This window comes from Heptranchias perlo, chromosome 12, assembly GCF_035084215.1.
Source record: "Heptranchias perlo isolate sHepPer1 chromosome 12, sHepPer1.hap1, whole genome shotgun sequence".
In the NCBI taxonomy this organism is placed as follows: Eukaryota; Metazoa; Chordata; class Chondrichthyes; order Hexanchiformes; family Hexanchidae; genus Heptranchias; species Heptranchias perlo.
This window is the reverse complement of record NC_090336.1, coordinates 15,984,248-16,010,895: the sequence shown is the minus strand read 5'-3', so window position 1 is coordinate 16,010,895 and position 26,648 is coordinate 15,984,248.

The following is a 26,648-nucleotide window of genomic DNA, read 5'->3' as shown; positions in this document are numbered from 1 at the left end:
ACACTAACAATGGCCCTTCACTATTCACACAATGACATTGAACCTTCACTATCCAAACACTGACATTCAACCTTCACTATTCACACACTAACATTGAACCTTCACTATTCACACACTGACATTGAACTTTCACTATTCACACACTGACATTGGCCCTTCACTATTCACACACTGACATTGGCCCTTCACTATTCACACAATGACATTGAACCTTCACGATTCTCACACAAACATTGGCCCTTCACTATTCACACAATGACATTGAACCTTCACTATTCACACACTGACATTGAACCTTCACTGTTCACAATCTGACATTGAACCTTCACTATTCACACACTGACGTTGAACCTTCACAATTCACACACTAACATTGAACCTTCACTGTTCACACACTAACATTGGCCCTTAACTATTCACACACTGACATTGAACCTTCACTGTTCACACACTGACATTGAACCTTCACTGTTCACACACTAACATTGGCCGTTCACTTTTCACACAATAACATTGGCCCTTCACTATTCACACCCGAACATTGAACCTTCACTATTCACACGATAACATTGAACCTTCACTATTCATACACTAACATTGAAACTTCACGATTCACACCCTAACATTGGCCCTTCACTATTCACACAATGACATAGAACCTTCACTATTCACACACCCACATTGGCCCTTCACTATTCACACACTAACATTGAACCTTAACTATTCACATACGAGCATTGGCCCTTCACTATTCACACACCACATTGAACCTTCACTATTAACACACTAACATTGAACCTTCACTAGTCACACACTAACATTGGCCCTTCACTGTTCACACAATGACATTGAACCTTCACTATCCATACACTGACATTGAACCTTCACTATTCACACACTAACAATGGCCCTTCACTATTCACACAATGACATTGAACCTTCACTATCCAAACACTGACATTCAACCTTCACTATTCACACACTAACATTGAACCTTCACTATTCACACACTGACATTGAACTTTCACTATTCACACACTGACATTGGCCCTTCACTATTCACACACTGACATTGGCCCTTCACTATTCACACAATGACATTGAACCTTCACGATTCTCACACAAACATTGGCCCTTCACTATTCACACAATGACATTGAACCTTCACTATTCACACACTGACATTGAACCTTCACTGTTCACAATCTGACATTGAACCTTCACTATTCACACACTGACGTTGAACCTTCACAATTCACACACTAACATTGAACCTTCACTGTTCACACACTAACATTGGCCCTTAACTATTCACACACTGACATTGAACCTTCACTGTTCACACACTGACATTGAACCTTCACTGTTCACACACTAACATTGGCCGTTCACTTTTCACACAATAACATTGGCCCTTCACTATTCACACCCGAACATTGAACCTTCACTATTCACACGATAACATTGAACCTTCACTATTCATACACTAACATTGAAACTTCACGATTCACACCCTAACATTGGCCCTTCACTATTCACACAATGACATAGAACCTTCACTATTCACACACCCACATTGGCCCTTCACTATTCACACACTAACATTGAACCTTAACTATTCACATACGAGCATTGGCCCTTCACTATTCACACACCACATTGAACCTTCACTATTCACACAATGACATTGAACCTTCACTATTCACACACTAACATTGGCCCTTCGCTATTCACACACTGACATTGAACCTTCACTATTCACACACTGACATTGAACTTTCACGATTCACACACTAACATTGGCCCTTCACTATTCACACACTAACATTGAACCTTCACTATTCACACACTGACATTGAACTTTCACTATTCACACACTAACATTGGCCCTTCACTATTCACACACTAACATTGAACCTTCACTATTAACACACTAACATTGAACCTTCACTATTCACACACTAACAATGGCCCTTCACTATTAACACACTAACATTAAACCTTCACTATTAACACACTAACATTGGCCCTTCACTATTCACACACTAACATTGAACCTTCACTATTCACACACTGACATTGAACCTTCACTATTCACACACTAACAATGGCCCTTCACTATTCACACAATGACATTGAACCTTCACTCTTCACACACTGACATTGAAGTTTCAGTATTCACACGCTAACATTGAACCTTCACTATTAACACACCAACATTGAACCTTCACTATTCACACAATTGCATTGAACTTTCACTATTCACACACTAACATTGGCCCTTCACGATTCACACAATGACATTGAACCTTCACTATCCATACACTGACATTGAACCTTCACTATTCACACACTAACAATGACCCTTCACTATTCACACAATGACATTGAACCTTCACTCTTCACACACTGACATTGAAGTTTCAGTATTCACACGCTAACATTGAACCTTCACTATTAACACAATTGCATTGAACCTTCACTATTCACACACAAACATTGGCCCTTCACTATTCACACACTAACATTGAACCTTCACTATTCACACACTGACATTGATCTTTCACTATTCACACACTAACATTGAACCTTCACTATTAACACACTAACATTGAACCTTCACTATTCACACACTAACATTGGCCCTTCACTATTCACACAATGACATTGAACCTTCACTATTCACACACTGACATTGAACCTTCACTATTCACACACTAACATTGGCCCTTCACTATTCACACAATGACATTGAACCTTCACTATCCACACACTAACATTGGCCCTTCACTATTCACACAATGACATTGAACCTTCACTATTCACACACTGACATTGAACCTTCATTATTCACACACTAACATTGGCCCTTCACTATTCACACAATGACATTGAACCTTCACTATTCACACACTGACATTGAACCTTCACTATTCACACACTAACATTGGCCCTTCACTATTCACACACGAACATTGAACTTTCACGATTCACACACTAACATTGGCCCTTCACTATTCACACACTAACATTGAACCTTCAGTATTCACACACTAACATTGGCCCTTCACTATTCACACACTGACATTGAACCTTCATTATTCACACACTAACATTGGCCCTTCACTATTCACACACTAACATTGAACCTTCACTATTCACACACTGACATTGAACTTTCACTATTCACACACTAACATTGGCCCTTCACTATTCACACACTAACATTGAACCTTCACTATTAACACACTAACATTGAACCTTCACTATTCACACACTAACATTGGCCCTTCACTATTCACACAATGACATTGAACCTTCACTATCCATACACTGACATTGAACCTTCACTATTCACACACTAACAATGGCCCTTCACTATTCACACAATGACATTGAACCTTCACTATCCATACACTGACATTCAACCTTCACTATTCACACACTAACATTGAACCTTCACTATTCACACACTGACATTGAACTTTCACTATTCACACACTGACATTGGCCCTTCACTATTCACACACTGACTTTGGCCCTTCACTATTCACACAATGACATTGAACCTTCACGATTCTCACACAAACATTGGCCCTTCACTATTCACACAATGACATTGAACCTTCACTATTCACACACTGACATTGAACCTTCACTGTTCACAATCTGACATTGAAGCTTCAATATTCACACACTGACGTTGAACCTTCACAATTCACACACTAACATTGAACCTTCACTGTTCACACACTAACATTGGCCCTTAACTATTCACACACTAACATTGAACCTTCACTGTTCACACACTGACATTGAACCTTCACTATTCACACACTAACATTGGCCGTTCACTTTTCACACAATAACATTGGCCCTTCACTATTCACACCCTAACATTGAACCTTCACTATTCACACAATGACATAGAACCTTCACTATTCACACACCAACATTGGCCCTTCACTATTCACACACTAACATTGAACCTGAACTATTCACATACTAGCATTGGCCCTTCACTATTCACAAACCACATTGAACCTTCACTATTCACACAATGACATTGAACCTTCACTATTCACACACTAACATTGGCCCTTCACTATTCACACACTGACATTGAACCTTCACTATTCACACACTGACATTGAACTTTCACGATTCACACACTAACATTGGCCCTTCACTATTCACACACTAACATTGAACCTTCACTATTCACACACTGACATTGAACTTTCACTATTCACACACTAACATTGGCTCTTCACTATTCACACACTAACATTGAACCTTCACTATTAACACACTAACATTGAACCTTCACTATTCACACACTAACAATGGCCCTTCACTATTCACACAATTACATTGAACCTTCACTATCCATACACTGACATTGAACCTTCACTGTTCACACACTAACATTGAACCTTCACTATTAACACAATTGCATTGAACCTTCACTATTCACACACAAACATTGGCCCTTCACGATTCACACACTAACATTGAACCTTCACTATTCACACACTAACATTGGCCCTTCACTATTCACACACTAACATTGAACCTTCAATATTCACACACTAACATTGGCCCTTCACTATTCACACACTGACATTGAACCTTCACTGTTCACACACTGACATTGATCTTTCACTATTCACACACCAACATTGGCCCTTCACTATTCACACACTAACATTGAACCTTAACTATTCACATAATAGCATTGGCCCTTCACTATTCACACACCACATTGAACCTTCACTATTCACACAATGACATTGAACCTTCACTATTCACACACTAACATTGGCCCTTCACTATTCACACACTGACATTGAACCTTCACTATTCACACACTGACATTGAACTTTCACGATTCACACACTAACATTGGCCCTTCACTATTCACACACTAACATTGAACCTTCACTATTCACACACTGACATTGGCCCTTCACTATTCACACACTAACATTGAACCTTCACTATTAACACACTAACATTGAACCTTCACTATTCACACACTAACAATGGCCCTTCACTATTCACACAATGACATTGAACCTTCACTATCCATACACTGACATTGAACCTTCACTATTCACACACTAACAATGGCCCTTCACTATTCACACAATGACATTGAACCTTCACTCTTCACACACTGACATTGAAGTTTCAGTATTCACACGCTAACATTGAACCTTCACTATTAACACACCAACATTGAACCTTCACTATTCACACAATTGCATTGAACTTTCACTATTCACACATTAACATTGGCCCTTCACGATTCACACAATGACATTGAACCTTCACTATTCACACACTGGCATTGAACCTTCACTGTTCACACACTAACATTGAACCTTCACTATTAACACAATTGCATTGAACCTTCACTATTCACACACAAACATTGGCCCTTCACTATTCACACACAAACATTGAACCTTCACTATTCACACACTGACATTGAACTTTCACTATTCACACACTAACATTGAACCTTCACTATTCACACACTAACAGTGGCCCTTCACTATTCACACACTGACATTGAACCTTCACTGTTCACACACTGACATTGATCTTTCACTATTCACACACAAACATTGAACCTTCACTATTAACACACTAACATTGAACCTTCACTATTCACACACTAACATTGGCGCTTCACTATTCACACAATGACATTGAACCTTCACTATTCACACACTGACATTGAACCTTCACTATTCACACACTAACATTGGCCCTTCACTATTCACACAATGACATTGAACCTTCACTATCCACACACTAACATTGGCCCTTCACTATTCACACAATGACATTGAACCTTCACTATTCACACACTGACATTGAACCTTCATTATTCACACACTAACATTGGCCCTTCACTATTCACACGATGACATTGAACCTTCACTATTCACACACTGACATTGAACCTTCATTATTCACACACTAACATTGGCCCTTCACTATTCACACACTAACATTGAACCTTCACTATTCACACACTGACATTGAACCTTCACTATTCACACACTAACATTGGCCCTTCACTATTCACACACGAACATTGAACCTTCACTATTCACACACTGACATTGAACTTTCACGATTCACACACTAACATTGGCCCTTCACTATTCACAAACCACATTGAACCTTCACTATTCACACAATGACATTGAACCTTCACTATTCACACACTAACATTGGCCCTTCACTATTCACACACTGACATTGAACCTTCACTATTCACACACTGACATTGAACTTTCACGATTCACACACTAACATTGGCCCTTCACTATTCACACACTAACATTGAACCTTCACTATTCACACACTGACATTGAACTTTCACTATTCACACACTAACATTGGCTCTTCACTATTCACACACTAACATTGAACCTTCACTATTAACACACTAACATTGAACCTTCACTATTCACACACTAACAATGGCCCTTCACTATTCACACAATTACATTGAACCTTCACTATCCATACACTGACATTGAACCTTCACTGTTCACACACTAACATTGATCTTTCACTATTCACACACCAACATTGGCCCTTCACTATTCACACACTAACATTGAACCTTAACTATTCACATAATAGCATTGGCCCTTCACTATTCACACACCACATTGAACCTTCACTATTCACACAATGACATTGAACCTTCACTATTCACACACTAACATTGGCCCTTCACTATTCACACACTGACATTGAACCTTCACTATTCACACACTGACATTGAACTTTCACGATTCACACACTAACATTGGCCCTTCACTATTCACACACTAACATTGAACCTTCACTATTCACACACTGACATTGAACTTTCACTATTCACACACTAACATTGGCCCTTCACTATTCACACACTAACATTGAACCTTCACTATTAACACACTAACATTGAACCTTCACTATTCACACACTAACAATGGCCCTTCACTATTCACACAATGACATTGAACCTTCACTATCCATACACTGACATTGAACCTTCACTATTCACACACTAACAATGGCCCTTCACTATTCACACAATGACATTGAACCTTCACTCTTCACACACTGACATTGAAGTTTCAGTATTCACACGCTAACATTGAACCTTCACTATTAACACACCAACATTGAACCTTCACTATTCACACAATTGCATTGAACTTTCACTATTCACACATTAACATTGGCCCTTCACGATTCACACAATGACATTGAACCTTCACTATTCACACACTGACATTGAACCTTCACTGTTCACACACTAACATTGAACCTTCACTATTAACACAATTGCATTGAACCTTCACTATTCACACACAAACATTGGCCCTTCACTATTCACACACAAACATTGAACCTTCACTATTCACACACTGACATTGAACTTTCACTATTCACACACTAACATTGAACCTTCACTATTCACACACTAACAGTGGCCCTTCACTATTCACACACTGACATTGAACCTTCACTGTTCACACACTGACATTGATCTTTCACTATTCACACACAAACATTGAACCTTCACTATTAACACACTAACATTGAACCTTCACTATTCACACACTAACATTGGCGCTTCACTATTCACACAATGACATTGAACCTTCACTATTCACACACTGACATTGAACCTTCACTATTCACACACTAACATTGGCCCTTCACTATTCACACAATGACATTGAACCTTCACTATTCACACACTGACATTGAACCTTCATTATTCACACACTAACATTGGCCCTTCACTATTCACACGATGACATTGAACCTTCACTATTCACACACTGACATTGAACCTTCATTATTCACACACTAACATTGGCCCTTCACTATTCACACACTAACATTGAACCTTCACTATTCACACACTGACATTGAACCTTCACTATTCACACACTAACATTGGCCCTTCACTATTCACACACGAACATTGAACCTTCACTATTCACACACTGACATTGAACTTTCACGATTCACACACTAACATTGGCCCTTCACTATTCACACACTAACATTGAACCTTCAGTATTCACACACTAACATTGGCCCTTCACTATTCACACACTGACATTGAACCTTCATTATTCACACACTAACATTGGCCCTTCACTATTCACACACTAACATTGAACCTTCACTATTGACACACTGACATTGAACTTTCACTATTCACACACTAACATTGGCCCTTCACTATTCACACACTCACATTGAACCTTCACTATTAACACACTAACATTGAACCTTCACTATTCACACACTAACATTGGCCCTTCACTATTCACACAATGACATTGAACCTTCACTATCCATACACTGACATTGAACCTTCACAATTCACACACTAACAATGGCCCTTCACTATTCACACAATGACATTGAACCTTCACTATCCATACACTGACATTCAACCTTCACTATTCACACACTAACATTGAACCTTCACTATTCACACACTGACATTGAACTTTCACTATTCACACACTGACATTGGCCCTTCACTATTCACACACTGACATTGGCCCTTCACTATTCACACAATGACATTGAACCTTCACGATTCTCACACAAACATTGGCCCTTCACTATTCACACAATGACATTGAACCTTCACTATTCACACACTGACATTGAACCTTCACTGTTCACAATCTGACATTGAACCTTCACTATTCACACACTGACGTTGAACCTTCACAATTCACACACTGACATTGAACCTTCACTGTTCACAATCTGACATTGAACCTTCACTATTCACACACTGACATTGAACCTTCACTGTTCACACACTAACATTGAACCTTCACTATTCACACACTAACTTTGGCCATTCACTATTCACACACTAACATTGAACCTTCACTGTTCACACACTGACATTGAACCTTCATTATTCACACACTAACATTGAACCTTCACAGTTCACACAATGACATTGAACCTTCACTATTCACACACTAACATTGGCCCTTCACTATTCACAAACTAACTTTGAACCTTCACTATTCACACACTGACATTGAACCTTCACCATTCACACACTAACATTGAACCTTCACTATTCACACACTAACATTGTACCTTCACTATTCACACACTGACATTGAACCTTCACCATTCACACACTAACATTGAACCTTCACTATTCACACACTAACATTAAACCTTCACTATTCACACACTAACATTGGCCCTTCACTGTTCACACACTAACATTGGCCCTTCACTATTCACACACTAACATTGAACCTTCACTTTTCACACACTAACATTGAACCTTCACTATTCACACACTGACACTGAACCTTCACGATTCACACACTGACATTGAACCTTCACTATTCACACGCTAACATTGAACCTTCACTATTCACACACTAACATTGAACCTTCACTATTCACACACTAAAATTGGCCCTTCACTATTCACACAATGATATTGAACGTTCACTATTCACACACTGACATTGAACCTTCAGTGTTCACACACTGACATTGAACTTTCACTATTCACACACTAACATTGGCCCTTCACTATTCACACACTAACATTGAACCTTCACTGTTCACACACTAACATTGGCCCTTCACTATTCACACAATGACATTGAACCTTCACTATCCATACACTGACATTGAACCTTCACTATTCACACACTAACATTGGCCCTTCACTATTCACACACGAACATTGAACCTTCACTATTCACACACTGACATTGAACTTTCACGATTCACACACTAACATTGGCCCTTCACTATTCACACACTAACATTGAACCTTCAGTATTCACACACTAACATTGGCCCTTCACTATTCACACACTGACATTGAACCTTCATTATTCACACACTAACATTGGCCCTTCACTATTCACACACTAACATTGAACCTTCACTATTCACACACTGACATTGAACTTTCACTATTCACACACTAACATTGGCCCTTCACTATTCACACACTCACATTGAACCTTCACTATTAACACACTAACATTGAACCTTCACTATTCACACACTAACATTGGCCCTTCACTATTCACACAATGACATTGAACCTTCACTGTCCATACACTGACATTGAACCTTCACAATTCACACACTAACAATGGCCCTTCACTATTCACACAATGACATTGAACCTTCACTATCCATACACTGACATTCAACCTTCACTATTCACACACTAACATTGAACCTTCACTATTCACACACTGACATTGAACTTTCACTATTCACACACTGACATTGGCCCTTCACTATTCACACACTGACATTGGCCCTTCACTATTCACACAATGACATTGAACCTTCACGATTCTCACACAAACATTGGCCCTTCACTATTCACACAATGACATTGAACCTTCACTATTCACACACTGACATTGAACCTTCACTGTTCACAATCTGACATTGAACCTTCACTATTCACACACTGACGTTGAACCTTCACAATTCACACACTGACATTGAACCTTCACTGTTCACAATCTGACATTGAACCTTCACTATTCACACACTGACATTGAACCTTCACTGTTCACACACTAACATTGAACCTTCACTATTCACACACTAACTTTGGCCATTCACTATTCACACACTAACATTGAACCTTCACTGTTCACACACTGACATTGAACCTTCATTATTCACACACTAACATTGAACCTTCACAGTTCACACAATGACATTGAACCTTCACTATTCACACACTAACATTGGCCCTTCACTATTCACAAACTAACTTTGAACCTTCACTATTCACACACTGACATTGAACCTTCACCATTCACACACTAACATTGAACCTTCACTATTCACACACTAACATTGTACCTTCACTATTCACACACTGACATTGAACCTTCACCATTCACACACTAACATTGAACCTTCACTATTCACACACTAACATTAAACCTTCACTATTCACACACTAACATTGGCCCTTCACTGTTCACACACTAACATTGGCCCTTCACTATTCACACACTAACATTGAACCTTCACTTTTCACACACTAACATTGAACCTTCACTATTCACACACTGACACTGAACCTTCACGATTCACACACTGACATTGAACCTTCACTATTCACACGCTAACATTGAACCTTCACTATTCACACACTAACATTGAACCTTCACTATTCACACACTAAAATTGGCCCTTCACTATTCACACAATGATATTGAACGTTCACTATTCACACACTGACATTGAACCTTCAGTGTTCACACACTGACATTGAACTTTCACTATTCACACACTAACATTGGCCCTTCACTATTCACACACTAACATTGAACCTTCACTGTTCACACACTAACATTGGCCCTTCACTATTCACACAATGACATTGAACCTTCACTATCCATACACTGACATTGAACCTTCACTATTCACACACTGACATTGAACCTTCATTATTCACACACTAACATTGAACCTTCACAGTTCACACAATGACATTGAACCTTCACTATTCACACACTAACATTGGCCCTTCACTATTCACACACTAACATTGAACCTTCACTATTCACACACTAACATTGAACCTTCACTATTCACACACTGACATTGAACCTTCACTGTTAACACAATGACATTGAACCTTCACTATTCACACACTAACATTGGCCCTTCACTTTTCACACAATGACATTTAACCTTCACTATTCACACACTGACATTGAACCTTCACTATTCACACACTGACATTGAACCTTCCCTATTCACACACTAACATTGAACCTTCACTATTAACACACCAACATTGAACCTTCACTATTCACACACTAACATTGGCCCTTCACTATTCACACAATGATATTGAACGTTCACTATTCACACACTGACATTGAACCTTCAGTGTTCACACACTGACATTGAACTTTCACTATTCACACACTAACATTGGCCCTTCACTATTCACACACTAACATTGAACCTTCACTATTCACACACTAACATTGGCCCTTCACTATTCATAAACTAACATTGAACCTTCACTATTCACGCACTAACATTGGCCCTTCACTATTCACACAATGACATTGAACCTTCACTATCCATACACTGACATTGAACCTTCACTATTCACACACTAACTTTGGCCATTCACTATTCACACACTAACATTGAACCTTCACTGTTCACACACTGACATTGAACCTTCATTATTCACACACTAACATTGAACCTTCACAGTTCACACAATGACATTGAACCTTCACTATTCACACACTAACATTGGCCCTTCACTATTCACACACTAACTTTGAACCTTCACTATTCACACACTGACATTGAACCTTCACCATTCACACACTAACATTGAACCTTCACTATTCACACACTAACATTGAACCTTCACTATTCACACACTGACATTGAACCTTCACCATTCACACACTAACATTGAACCTTCACTATTCACACACTAACATTGAACCTTCACTATTCACACACTAACATTGGCCCTTCACTGTTCACACACTAACATTGGCCCTTCACTATTCACACACTAACATTGAACCTTCACTTTTCACACACTAACATTGAACCTTCACTATTCACACACTGACACTGAACCTTCACGATTCACACACTGACATTGAACCTTCACTATTCACACGCTAACATTGAACCTTCACTATTCACACACTAACATTGAACCTTCACTATTCACACACTAACATTGAACCTTCACGATTCACACACTGACATTGAACCTTCACTATTCACACACTAACATTGAACCTTCACTATTCACACACTAACATTGAACCTTCACTATTCACACACTAACATTGGCCCTTCACTGTTCACACACTAACATTGGCCCTTCACTTTTCACACACTAACATTGAACCTTCACTATTCACACACTAACATTGAACCTTCACTGTTCACACACTAACATTGAACCTTCACTTTTCACACACTAACATTGAACCTTCACTATTCACGCACTAACATTGGCCCTTCACTATTCACACACTAACATTGAACCTTCACTATTCACACACTAACATTGAACCTTCACTATTCACACACTGACATTGAACCTTCACCATTCACACACTAACATTGAACCTTCACTATTCACACACTAACATTGAACCTTCACTATTCACACACTAACATTGGCCCTTCACTGTTCACACACTAACATTGGCCCTTCACTATTCACACACTAACATTGAACCTTCACTTTTCACACACTAACATTGAACCTTCACTATTCACACACTGACACTGAACCTTCACGATTCACACACTGACATTGAACCTTCACTATTCACACGCTAACATTGAACCTTCACTATTCACACACTAACATTGAACCTTCACTATTCACACACTAACATTGGCCCTTCACTCTTCACACACTGACAGTGGCCCTTCAATATTCACACACTAACATTGAAGCTTCACTATTCACACACTGACACTGAACCTTCACTATTCACACACTGACATTGAACCTTCACTATTCACACACTAACACTGTACCTTCACTATTCACACAATGACATTGAACCTTCACTATTCACTCACTGACATTGAACCTTCACTATTTACACACTAACATTGGCTCTTCACTCTTCACACAATGACATTGAACCTTCACTATTCACACACTATCATTGGCCCGACACTATTCACACACTAACATTGGCCCGACACTATTCACACACTGACATTGAACCTTCACCATTCACACACTAACATTGAACCTTCACTATTCACACACTAACATTGAACCTTCACTATTCACACACTGACATTGAACCTTCACCATTCACACACTAACATTGAACCTTCACTATTCACACACTAACATTGAACCTTCACTATTCACACACTAACATTGGCCCTTCACTGTTCACACACTAACATTGGCCCTTCACTATTCACACACTAACATTGAACCTTCACTTTTCACACACTAACATTGAACCTTCACTATTCACACACTGACACTGAACCTTCACGATTCACACACTGACATTGAACCTTCACTATTCACACGCTAACATTGATCCTTCACTATTCACACACTAACATTGAACCTTCACTATTCACACACTAACATTGAACCTTCACGATTCACACACTGACATTGAACCTTCACTATTCACGCACCTACATTGGCCCTTCACTTTTCACACACTAACATTGAACCTTCACTATTCACACACTAACATTGAACCTTCACTGTTCACACACTAACATTGAACCTTCACTTTTCACACACTAACATTGAACCTTCACTATTCACGCACTAACATTGGCCCTTCACTATTCACACACTAACATTGAACCTTCACTATTCACACACTAACATTGAACCTTCACTATTCACACACTGACATTGAACCTTCACCATTCACACACTAACATTGAACCTTCACTATTCACACACTAACATTGAACCTTCACTATTCACACACTAACATTGGCCCTTCACTGTTCACACACTAACATTGGCCCTTCACTATTCACACACTAACATTGAACCTTCACTTTTCACACACTAACATTGAACCTTCACTATTCACACACTGACACTGAACCTTCACGATTCACACAGACATTGAACCTTCACTATTCACACGCTAACATTGAACCTTCACTATTCACACACTAACATTGAACCTTCACTATTCACACACTAACATTGGCCCTTCACTCTTCACACACTGACAGTGGCCCTTCAATATTCACACACTAACATTGAAGCTTCACTATTCACACACTGACACTGAACCTTCACTATTCACACACTGACATTGAACCTTCACTATTCACACACTAACACTGTACCTTCACTATTCACACAATGACATTGAACCTTCACTATTCACTCACTGACATTGAACCTTCACTATTTACACACTAACATTGGCTCTTCACTCTTCACACAATGACATTGAACCTTCACTATTCACACACTATCATTGGCCCGACACTATTCACACACTAACATTGGCCCGACACTATTCACACACTTACATTTCTTTTGTTAGTTCATGGGATGTGGGCGTCGGTGGCATTTATTGCCCATCCCTAATTGCCCTTGAGAAGGTGGTGGTGAGCCGACTTCTTGAACCGCTGCAGTCCGTGTGGTGAAGGTTCTCCCACAGTGTTGTTCGATACTGTGATCCAGCAAGGGTTTATCTTTAATAGGGTAACTTGTAATGTGGGCATTTATTTGTCATATGGGGGTGGCCCATTTAAGACGGAAATGAGGATGAATTTCTTCTCCCAGAGGGTGATGAATCTTTGAAATTCCCTCCCCCAGAGGGCCGTGGATGCTGAGTCATTGAATATATTCAGACTCTAAGTGAATCAAGGGATATGGGGATCGGACGGGAAAGTGGAGTTGAAGTCAAAGATCAGCCATGATCTTATTAAATGGCGGCGCAGGCTCGAGGGGCCATATGGCCTACTCCTGCCCCTATTTCTTATGTTTTTATGTTCAAATCACAACCCAACACTGCTCCATACCCCCTCTTGCCACATACTCAACACCTGCTGCTGCCCTCAAAACTGGCACAAACAACATTCTGCTTTTATCCGCTTGGCGCTGGAATAAATTTCACTTTTCTGCTAACTTCTTTCACACTGCAGTCACTTTCTTTCACACGGCCCCCTCCTCCTCTTGCACACACTTGCAGCTTCTCCCTCTCGGCATACAGACTATCTTAAGCTGCATCACAAATCTGAACATCCCTTTTACAGGGCACGGACTAAAGCACTCGCACTCCTCTTACAGGATAAGCTGTCGAGTAATCCAAAGGAAGGCTGCAAGAACTGGGGGAGGCCCAGCGATGCTCCAAACCCTCACTCTGATGGAGATGCTGCCATTGATATCATTGAAAGAGTGAGAAAGAAAGACTTACATTTACATAGCGCCTTTCATGACCTCGGGATGTCCCAAAGTGCTTTACAGCCAATGAAGTGCTTTTGAAGTGTAGTCACTGTTGTAATGTCGGAAACACGGCAGCCAAATTGTGCACAGCAAAGGTCCCACAAACAGCAAAATGATAAATGACCAGATAATCTGTTTTTTAGTGATGTTGTTTGAGGGATAAATATTGTCCATGGCACTGGGGAGAATTCCGCTGCTCTGCTTCAAATAGTGCCATCTTTTATGTCCGCCTGAGAGGGCAGATGAGGCCTCGGTTTAACGTCTCATCCGAAAGATGGCATCACTGACAATGCAACACTCCCTCAGTAATGCACTGAAGTGCTAGCCTAGATTATGTGTTCAAGTCTCTGTCGTGAGGCTTGAACCCATGACTCAAAGGCGGGAGTTCTTCCGCTGAGACACGGTGGACACACAGCATTGGAGATGGCGGGGCTGATGGTCATGTGCAGAAGGGCGTTTGGCTGTTTCCCTTTGTTTTTCTCTTTCCTCAAACAGTCACACAGAGACATGAACACATAATCTAGGCTTGCACTTCAGTGCATTACTGAAGGAGTGTTGCATTGTCGGTGATGCCATCTTTTGGATGAGACGTTAAACTGAGGCCTCATCTGCCCTCTCAGGCGGACATAAAAGATGGCACTATTTGAAGCAGAGCAGCGGAATTCTCCCCAGTGTCATGGACAATATTTATCCCTCAAATAACATCACTAAAAAACAGATTATCTGGTCATTTATCATTTTGCTATTTGTGGGATCTTGCTGTGCACAATTTGGCCAACCTGGCGGTGTTGCGCTGGCACTCATCCGCTACTGTTTACTCTTCCCATTACCCGCTGACACTTGTCCCCTCTGCCCTTCTTTCTAGTTCCTTCCAACGACTTGGGCCCTGCAGACGTGCAGATGGAGAGGGGGGAGGAAGGGAGCGCCACCCTCCTGAAGATGCACCGCCACTCACTCAGACCTTCGCATTCATATAGTGTCTTTCATCACCTCAGGACGTCCCAAAGCGCTTTACAGTAAATGAAGTACTTTTGAAGTGCAGTCACTTTTGTAATGTAGGATCACTAACACAGAGAATGGCACCCTGGGCGGTCTAGATAGCGAGTTGGAGGGGTCTGCACAATGATTTGGTACTGGTGAGCAGCAACAGACGCAAGTGGGAAGGTTGGCCCATGAAAAGGCTCGACGGAGGGCAAGTTCGGGTCGCGGCTCTGTTGAAAGGAGCAGAGATGCAGACTTTAGGGGCCCAGCCTTCGAAAAGAAAAGTAATTCACGCACACCAGCAATTGCTCAATGAATTAGACTGCCTGACTAGGAACTAGAGCACCTCATCAGAGGGCATGGAGGAGTTCGCTACCAACACCAAGCACCAAGATCCTGCAGTCAATCATGGAGACGCCTCAGTGGGTGCTGCAGCTTGGCTCTCGTTCAGGAGTCTGTGGCACCAGGAGTAGCAGGGTAGGAATTCATCCTGGGCAGTGGTGCAAAACAGGTGTTATCTCATCGGCTGCCCGATATACCCTCCGGATATACACCCCGCCCGTTATATACACCCCGCCTGATATACCCCCCCCCCCCCCCCGATATATACCCTGCCCGATATACCCTCCCGATACACACCCCGCCCGATACATACCCCGCCCGATATACACTCCGCCCGATATACCCTCCCGATATACACTCCGCCCGATATACCCGCCCGATATACACCCTGCCCGATATACCCTCCCGATACATACCCCGCCCGATATACGCTCAGCCCGATATACCCTCCCGATATACACCTTGCCCGATATACCCTCCCGATACACACCCCGCCCGATACATACCCCGCCCGATATACACTCCGCCCGATATACCCTCCCGATATACACTCCGCCCGATATACCCTCCCGATATACACTCCGCCCGATATACCCGCCCGATATACACCCTGCCCGATATACCCTCCCGATACATACCCCGCCCGATATACACTCCGCCCGATATACCCTCCCGATATACACCCTGCCCGATATACCCTCCCGATATACACCCTGCCCGATATACACCCTGCCCGATATACCCTCCCGATATACACCCTGCCCGATATACCCTCCCGATATACACCCTGCCCAATATACACCCTGCCCGATATACCCTCCCGATATACACCCTGCCCGATATACCCTCCCGATATACACCCTGCCCGATATACACCCTGCCCGATATACCCTCCCGATATACACCCTGCCCGATATACCCTCCCGATATACACCCTGCCCGATATACCCTCCCGATATACACCCTGCCCGATATACACTCCCGATATACACCCTGCCCGATATACACTCCCGATATACACCCTGCCCGATATACACTCCCGATATACACCCTGCCCGATATACCCTCCCGATATACACCCTGCCCGATATACACTCCCGATATACACCCCCCCCCCGATATAGACCCTGCCCGATATACCCTCCCGATATACACCCTGCCCGATATACACCCTGCCCGATATACCCTCCCGATATACACCCTGCCCGATATACCCTCCCGATATACACCCTGCCCGATATACACCCTGCCCGATATACCCTCCCGATATACACCCTGCCCGATATACCCTCCCGATATACACCCTGCCCGATATACCCTCCCGATATACACTCCCGATATACACCCTGCCCGATATACACTCCCGATATACACCCTGCCCGATATACCCTCCCGATATACACCCTGCCCGATATACCCTCCCGATATACACCCTGCCCGATATACACTCCCGATATACACCCCCCCCCGATATAGACCCTGCCCAATGTACACCCCGCCCATTATACACCCCGCCCATTATACATCCTGCCCGATATACACCCTGCCCGTTATGCACCCTGCCTGATATACGCCCCGCCTGTTATAAGGCCCACGGGTATGCGCCCCGCCCGTTATACACCCACCCCGTTATATGTCCCACCCCTTATTCACTTCCATTGAAGTCAATTAACGGCCTTGCCCTCTCCCCCAATGAAAAACAAAATTATCCCTGGCCCGCTGTAAACTAACATCACCCATCCACTCTCCTCTAACCCACTTTCCCCCCACCCCCGTCTCATTTCGCCATTGATGATTAAAACAGCTCCTAGCCCACTGCCTCCCCAACACAGAGCATGAAAATGGGCGTAGGGAAACTGCTCAACCTCCCACGACTAATCATAAAAACATTCTCCACCACCTCACTTCTTTTTCTTTCCTCCTTCCCTTTTCTCCCTTTTGCTTTCCTCTTCTTCCATCAACCTCCTCCCTTCCCTTTCCTCCTCCTCTCCTCTTCCCACCCCTGACTTTCTCCCCATTGTCTCATCTCCTCCACCCTTAATTCCATCCTCTGTCCCCTCCTCTTCTCCCACCCAGCTCCCTGTTCACCTCCACCCATCCTCCTCCTCCACTTCCTCTTCTCCTTCTTCCCTCCTTTCCTCTCCTCACTTCCTCTGCCCATCATCCCCTCTCTTGCTCTCCTTGCCCCTGCTCTCTCCCATTCCCTCTACATCCCATCTGCCTCCTACTTCTCCCCTTCTGTACTCCCCGTCTGGGCCTCAGTTATTCCCTCACCCTCTACCCCTGAATATTACACTTGGTCTTGAATAGTATTACAAATAACTCACCACAGCCCAAATAACTCCCATTACAATTAACCCACAAATTGCAAATAACTCACGTAATAAAGCCCCCACGCTACAAACTAACTCCATATTATAAATAACTTCTATATTACAAATAAGCCCATCATTATAAATAACCCACCGTAACAAATAACACTTCATATTGTAAATAAGACCACAAGACCAGAAGAGATAGGAGCAGGAGTAGGCCATTTGGCCCCTCGAGCCTGCTCCGCCATTTAATGAGATCATGGCTGATCTGATTTTTACCTCAACTCCACTTTCCCGTCCTATCCCCATATTCTTTGACTCCCTTGCTGATCAAAAATTTGTCTAACTCAGCCTTGAATGTATTCAATGACTCAGCCTCCACAGCTTATTGGGGTAAAGAATTCCTAAGATTCACGACCCTCTGGGAGAAGAAATTCCTCCTCATTTCCGTCTTAAATGGGCGATCCCTATATTACAAATGAATCCCCACATTACAAATTACCCTATTAAAGATAAACCCTTGCATTACAAATAACTTCCCAGTCCCAATTTTCCAATTTGGATACATACCTAAACAAAAAAATTCTTTCCAGGATTTTGCCAATGTAGCTCTGACTTGGCCAAAAAGCAGGTACAAGAGTGACTAGGGCTGACTCCCAGGTAACGCCACCTCCCTGCAAATGGCACAGCCAGGACCGGAAACCCTTTGTGAAGAATATTGGACACAAGTCTACCTTCACACACTCCTGAAGGATATTTACACAATACTGCTGCATTTTCAAACTTATTGAACACAGAGGTTTAAACAAGGAAAGTTATTAGTAGCTATTAGTAGACTGCAAAGATGCAAGTCTGGGCTCAGTCGAAAATAATACTCTGCGGTCAAATATAATATTTCCACAACTAAGCTCTTAGGGTCTCATGAAGGGAACTAAAACTATATTTCGCCTGAGGCAATCCGCATTTTATTGCTGCAAGTGCTCAAAGTGTTTGGCTGGATTTATAAAGCAATTATTATGTGCTGCTTCATACCAGGGCATGATTCCATGAGTGTCACATATCCTCCACTACAGCACCATCCTGTAAGAGAAAAAGAGAGAGAGTGCGCGTGAGAGAGAGAAGCAACAGAAAGAATGGAAGAGGAGGAAGTTGAAGGTGAGACACAGCAGAAAACAGAAGCAAAACAGGAGAAATGCAGAGAGTCAAACAGAAATGAAGGAAGAGAGAAAGAGAAATAACAGCAAAGGAGGAGAGAAAAGCAGAAGAGAGAAAGAGAGAGAAACAAACGCCCTGCCTCAGCCCACCTGCTGCTGAAACCCTCATCCATGCTTTCATTACCTCCAGACTTGACTATTCCAATGCTCCCCTGGCCGGCCTCCCATCTTCTACCCTCTGTAAACTTGAGCTCATCCAAAACTCCTGCCCGTATCCTAACTGGCACCAAGTCCCATTTACCCATCACCCCTGTGCTCACTGACTTACATTGGCTCCCAGTCCAGCAAGGCCTCAAATTTAAAATTCTCGTCCTTGTTTTCAAATCCTTCCATAAACTCGCCCCTCCCTATCTCTGTAACCTCTTCTAGCCCTACAACCCTCCGAGATCTCTGCATTCCTCCAATTCTGGCCTCTTGCGCATCTCTGATTTCCTTTGCCGCTCAATTGGCGGCCGTGCCTTCAGCTGCCCAGGCCCTAAGCACCGGAATTCCCTCCCTAAACCTCCGCCTCTCTACCTCTCCTCTTTAATGATGTGGAGATGCCGGTGATGGACTGGGGTTGACAATTGTAAACAATTTTACAACACCAAGTTATAGTCCAGCAATTTTATTTTAAATTCACAAGCTTTCGTAGGCTACCTCCTTCGTCAGGTGAACGATGTGAAAATGAAATCCTCGAAATGAAATCGCATTTATAATTCACAGAACAATGCTTGGTGATTACAGACAGTTTTTTCAACTGCCCGTTGCCAAGGCAATCAGTGTGCAGACAGACAGGTGTTACCTGCAAGGTCTCACAGAATATACAAATCACCAAAAAAAAACAACAAACAAAAAAAAACAGAGATAGAGAGGTAGAAACATAGACCTTCGGGTAAGCGTACTCCAAGGCGGCCTTCGAGACACACGACAACGCAAAATCGTCGAGCAGAAATTGATAGCCAAGTTCCGCACCCATGAGGACGGCCTCAACCGGGATCTTGGGTTCATGTCACGCTACACGTTACCCCACCAGCGAACAAATGTTATCTGTTTTTAATATAACGGGTCAGTTGCTGTCTTTTCTATGTTTCTACCTCTCTATCTCTGTTTTTTTTTGTTTGTTGTTTTTTTTTGGTGATTTGTATATTCTGTGAGACCTGGCAGGTAACACCTGTCTGTCTGCACACTGATTGCCTTGGCAACGGGCAGTTGCAAAAACTGTCTGTACTCACCAAGCATTGTTCTGTGAATTATAAATGTGATTTCATTTCGAGGATTTCATTTTCACATCATTCACCTGACGAAGGAGGTAGCCTCCGAAAGCTTGTGAATTTAAAATAAAATTGCTGGACTATAACTTGGTGTTGTAAAATTGTTTACAATTCTCCTCCTTAAGATGCTCCTTAAAAACTTCCTCTTTGGCCAATCTTTTGGTCACCTGTACTAATATCTCCTTTGGCTCAGTGTGAAGTTTTGTTTGATAACACTCTTGTGAAGTGCCTTGGGACATTTTACTATGTTAAAGCCGCTATATAAATGCAAGTTGTTGTGAAGGAGAGAGAGAGAAACAGAAGCAAAGGATGGGAGAAAGAGAGAGCAACAAGCAAAGGAGGAGAGTGTGAGAGAAAAACATCAGAAGTGAGGAGGAGAAAGAGAAGCAGAAGCAGAGGAGAGAGAGAAGCAGAGGAGAGAGAGAGAAGCAAAGGAGAGAGAGAAGCAAAGGAGAGAGAGAAGCGGAGAGAGAGAAGCAAAGGAGAGAGAGGCAGAGGAGAGAGAGAAGCAAAGAGAGAGAGGCAAAGGAGAGAGAGAAGCAAAGGAGAGAGAGAAGCAAAGAGAGAGAGGCAGAGGAGAGAGAGAAGCAGAGGAGAGAGAGAAGCGGAGAGAGAGAAGCAAAGGAGAGAGAGAAGCGGAGAGAGAAGCAAAGGAGAGAGAGAAGCGGAGAGAGAGAAGCAAAGGAGAGAGAGGCAGAGGAGATAGAGAAGCAAAGAAGAGAGAGAAGCAAAGAGAGAGAGAAGCAAAGAGAGAGAGGCAGAGGAGAGAGAGAAGCAAAGAGAGAGAGGCAAAGGAGAGAGAGAAGCAATAACGAAGGATGAGAGATAAGCAAAGGCAGAGAAAGAGGGAAGCAATGGAGCAAAGAAAGAAACAGAAATGAAGTTGTTTTTTTAAAAAAACGGACTTCTCACTTTCAATATCCTAAGCTAGAGGGGCAGGAGAGGCTGTTTGTTTTATGGGGCCCAGCCCAAAATGTTTTAGAATCACTGAGTCAGATAGTTTTGTTCAAATTTATTGCCAAAAATGAGAATTGGCTTGAGTGACCTTTGAGGCACATGGACAGCACATGCATCTGGCCATGTCCTTGCCATCATTTTGTGAGCCGGCCATGGATTTTCCTGGTATTTGCGGGACTGAGAACAGCACAGTTTTAAAACAGAAATGCACCCACTTGGGGTATTCAAGTTATCGAAAAGTCTCTGTTGAGAGCAACTCAGTGTTCCTGGCGCCACATGCTGGCCATTTCAGGTATGTGCAGCTTAAAAAATATCTGAAGCTTCACCAGAGAATAATAAAGAATGCAAAGATCATATATAAAAATCTGGTAAAAACAGGAATTAGGCTTAAAATAAGCCGGGCTACTGAGTAATAAATGTCACTTGTCCATAGCAACAATTAAAATAGTGAATTCTCCATGGTATTATAAAAATACTCAGTCAACAATGGATAACTTTTTAAAAATTTGTTCATGGGATGTGGGCATCGTTGGCGAGGCCGGCATTTATTGCCCATCCTTAATTGCCCTTGAGAAGGTGATGGTGAGCCGCTTTCTTGAACCGTTGCAGTCCGTGTGGTGAAGGTTCTCCCACAGTGCTGTTAGGAAGCATTTTTACCAGGCGACGATGAAGGAACAGCGATATATTTCCAAGTCGGGATGGTGTGTGACTTGGAGGGGAACGTGTAGGTAGGGATGTTCCCATGTGCCCGCTGCCCTTGTCCTTCTAGATGGTAGAGGTTGCGGGTTTGGGAGGTGCTGTCAAAGAAGCCTTGGCGAGTTGCTGCAGTGCATCCTGTGGATGGTACACACTGCAGCCACAGTGCGCCGGTGGTGAAGGGAGTGAATGTTTATGGTGGTGAAGGGGGTGCCAATCAAGCGGGCTGCTTTGTCCTGGATGGTGTTGAGCTTCTTGAGTGTTGTTGGAGCTGCACTCATCCAGGCAAGTGGAGAGTATTCCATCACACTCCTGACTTGTGCCTTGTAGATGGTGGAAAGGCTTTGGGGAGTTAGGAGGTGAGTCACTCACCGCAGAATATCCAGCCTCTGACTTGCTCTTATAGCCACAGTATTTATATGGCTGGTCCAGTTAAGTTTCTGGTCAATGGTGACCCCCAGGATGTTGATGGTGGGGAGATGTGGCGTTGGTGATGCCGTTGAATGTCAAGGGGAGGTGGTTAGACTCTCTCTTGTTTGAGATGGTCATTGCCTGGCACTTGTCTGGCATAAATGTTACTTGCCACTTATCAGCCCAAGCCTGGATGTTGTCCAGGTATTGCTGCATGTGGGCATGGACTGCTTCATTATCTGAGGGGTTGCGAATGGAACTGAACACTGTGCAATCATCAGCGAACATCCCCATTTCTGACCTTATGATGGAGGGAAGGTCATTGATGAAGCAGCTGAAGATGGTTGGGTCCAGGACACTGCCTTGAGGAACTCCTGCAGCAATGTCCTGGGACTGAGATGATTGGCTTCCAACAACCACAACCATCTTCCTTTGCGCTAGGTATGATTCCAGCCACTGGAGAGTTTTCCCCCTGATTCCCATTGACTTCAATTTTACTAGGGCTCTTCAGTGCCACACTCGGTCAAATGCTGCATTGATGTCAAGGGCAGTCACTCTCATCTCGCCTCTGGAATTCAGCTCTTTTGTCCATGTTACACCAAAGCTGTAATGGGATCTGGAGCCGAGTGGTCCTGGCGGAACCCAAACTGAGCATCGGTGAGCATGTTATTGGTGAGTAAGTGCCGCTTGATAGCACTGTCGAGGACACCTTCCATCACTTTGCTGATGATTGAGAGTAGACTGATGGGGTGGTATTTGACCAGATTGGATTTGTCCTGCTTTTTGTGGACAGGACATACCTGGGCAATTTTCCACATTGTCGGGTAGATGCCAGTGTTGTACCTGTACTGGAACAGTTTGGCTCGAGGCGTGGCTAGTTCTGGAGCACAAGTCTTCAGCACTACAGCCAGGATGTTGTCGGGGCCCATCGCCTTTGCTGTATCCAGTGCACTCAGCCGTTTCTTGATATCACGTGGAGTGAATCGAATTGGCTGCAGACTGGCTTCTGTAATGGTGGGGATTTCGGGAGGAGGCCGAGATGGATCATCCAATCGGCACTTCTGGCTGAAGATGGTTGCAAACGCTTCAGGCTTGTCTTTTGCACTCACGTGCTGGACTCCGCCATCATTGGGGATGGGGATGTTTACAGAGCCTCCTCCTCCCGTTAGTTGTTTAATTGTCCACCACCATTCACGACTGGATGTGGCAGGACAGCAGAGCTTTGATCTGATCCGTTGGTTGTGGAATTGCCTCGCTCTGTCCATAGCATGTTGCTTCCACTACAGTGGGTTGGACACTGGCACGTCACCTATGGGACTTGGGTTCAAATCTGAAGGATTTGCCACCAAACGTGGGATGGAAGGATAGGGTGGATGCAAAGGAGATCAGAGTCAGAAGAATAGAGGGGAAATGCTGGGTCAACAACAACTTGCATTTATAAAGTGCCTTTAGCATAGTAATACATCTCGAGATGCTTCACAGGACCGTTACCAAACAAAATTTGTAACCGAGCCACATAAGGAGATATTAGGACAGGTGATCAAAAGCTTGGTCAAAGAGGTAGGTTTTAAGGAGCGTCTAAAAGGAGGAGAGGTAGAGAGGTGGAGAGGATTAGGGAGGGAATTCCAGAGCTAAGGCCCGAGGCAGCTGAAGGCACGGCCGCCAATGGTGGAGTGATGAAAATCGGGGATGCACAAGAGGCGAGAATTGGAGGAGCACAGAGATTTCAGAGGATTGTAGGGCTGGAGGAGGTTTCAAGAGATAGGGAGGGGCCACTACCACCATCACCACCACCTTCTCGAGGGCAAATAGGGATGGGCAATAAATGCTGGCCTCGCCAGCGACGCCCACATCCCGTGAACGAATTTTAAAAAAAGGCCATGGAAAGATTTGAAAACATAAGAACATAAGAAATAGGAGCAGGAGTAGGCCAATCGGCCCTTCGAGCCTGCTCCGCCATTCAATAAGATGATGGCTGATCTGATCCTAACCTCAAATCTAAATTCATGTCCAATTTCCTGCCTGCTCCCCGTAACCCCTAATTCCCTTTACTTCTAGGAAACTGTCTATTTCTGACTTAAATTTATTCAATGATGTGGCTTCCACAGCTTCCTGGGGCAACAAATTCCACAGACCTACCACTCTCTGAGTGAAGAAGTTTCTCCTCATCTCAGTTTTGAAAGAGCAGCCCCTTATTCTAAGATTATGCCCCCTAGTTCTAGTTTCACCCATCCTTGGGAACATCCTTACCGCATCCACCCAATCAAGCCCCTTCACAATCTTATATGTTTCAATAAGATCGCCTCTCATTCTTCTGAACTCCAATGAGTAGAGTCCCAATTTACTCAACCTCTCCTCATATGTCCGCCCCTCATCCCCGGGATTAACCGAGTGAACCTTCTTTGTACTGCCTCGAGAGCAAGTATGTCTTTTCTTAAGC